Source organism: Octopus bimaculoides, chromosome 7 (genome assembly GCF_001194135.2).
Source record: "Octopus bimaculoides isolate UCB-OBI-ISO-001 chromosome 7, ASM119413v2, whole genome shotgun sequence".
Lineage (NCBI taxonomy): Eukaryota > Metazoa > Mollusca > Cephalopoda > Octopoda > Octopodidae > Octopus > Octopus bimaculoides.
The window spans coordinates 10,036,132-10,037,944 of NC_068987.1; the positions used below are offsets into that span (position 1 = coordinate 10,036,132).

Sequence of the window (1,813 nt, forward strand, 5' to 3'; positions counted from 1 at the left end):
TGTATCATACATATATACATACATGCATACATACATACACACACAAAATGTATTTGTATTGCTGTATTTTAGGGAACAAGAGAAATATGAATGACAAGTGTCAAATGATAATTGTGAGTGTGCAAAGAAGCTTGTCTTTTGCATAAGTTTACACAAACACACACACACACACACACACACACACGTTGATGTATGTATGCATATATGCATTTATGTATGCATATATGCATTCATGTATGTACATACGTCTATCTGTATATTTGTGATAATATGCATACATATATATATATATATATCAAACTATATAAAAAATAATGAAGACGGAAACGTAAACATGCATAGCATACTGTATGTAGCAGGTGTATATCTGTATGTAACGTTATGAAACAGTGTGTGTATAATTAATACGGGAAAACAATGATGCAACAGTTTGCACATAAAAAAAAGTGGGGGGAAAATCATATCAAGTTTCGAAAATACTCCTACACAAAGTCACACGTGTTTTTATTAAGTGATGTTCCTTCACATATACTCACAGACACACGTACGTGTTCCTTAATTTGGATATTTGTACGCGAGCATCAACGCATATAGACTGTAGAACAACACACATACACACGCACGCACACAATACGTGCACCTGTTTTGCACACACGTCTCACACTGGCAAGAAGCATACGCCGACACTCGTAGTAAATACACACCCATGTACACGCATCCACGCACGCACACACGCACGCACGCACGCACGCACGCACGCATGCGCCAATACCGAGACGGAGAAAAGTGGGAGGGAAGTAAGCTGTAAAGGAGGGGACTGAATGAAAAGATCGTGGGCACGAGAAATATAAAACACAACAGAAGCGGCAACAGCTGCAAAAACAGCAGGAGCAACAGCTACAGCAGCATCAGCAACTGCAGCAGCAGCAGTTGAACCATACTATATCAACATCGGCTTTTGCCTTCATATAGCGTTGTCCTTTACTCTCGAGTAGAGTAAAACTAAAGCTTCAACTAACAAACAAAATCAAGAAACGAGCCAACCTAGGAACACCTTATAACCAAAAGCAAGACTTATCTTCACAAAAAATACCAGATCTTTGTTTTTCCACCCCTTTTTATTAGATTCAAAAGGTATGTAAAACGAACTTTTTGCGCACTTACATAAGTTTCCCATCACTGTTTTCTAAGTTTCTTATGTCATTTTTCTCTCTCTTTCTCTCTCTCTCTCTATCTATCTATCTCTCTATCTATCTATATATATATATATATGTATGTATGTATGTATGTGTGTGTATACATATATATCTCATTACATATGTCTATAATTACATACATACATATATAGATTACATTTACATATATATATATTTATATATATATATATATATATATATATATATATATATATATATATATATATATATATATATATAGACACATATATATATATCTTACATTTACATATGTACATACATGTATATATGCATATACATATATATACACATATACATATATATACATATACATACATACATATATATATACACATGAATATACATATACAAGCATATACGTATATATATATACATATATATACATATATATACATATACATATACATGCATATACATATATACATATATATATATGCATATACATATATATACATATATATATGCATATACATATATACATACATCTACATATACATATGTATACATATATATATATATGCATATACTTATATACATATATATATATACATCTACATATACATATATACATACATATACGTATATATATATATATA

General features: G+C 31.1%; 1 protein-coding gene across 1 annotated transcript in view; it reads left to right on the top strand.

The window, feature by feature from the left end:
* The first annotated feature begins 865 nt into the window (after positions 1–865).
* LOC106873140 (uncharacterized) overlaps positions 866–1,813 on the top strand; it is a 61,303-nt gene continuing 60,355 nt past the window's right edge. Inside the window, exon 1 of the mRNA XM_014920367.2 lies at positions 866–1,134. The gene's annotated coding sequence lies outside the window, so the exon portion shown is untranslated. The remainder of the gene's footprint in view (positions 1,135–1,813) is intronic.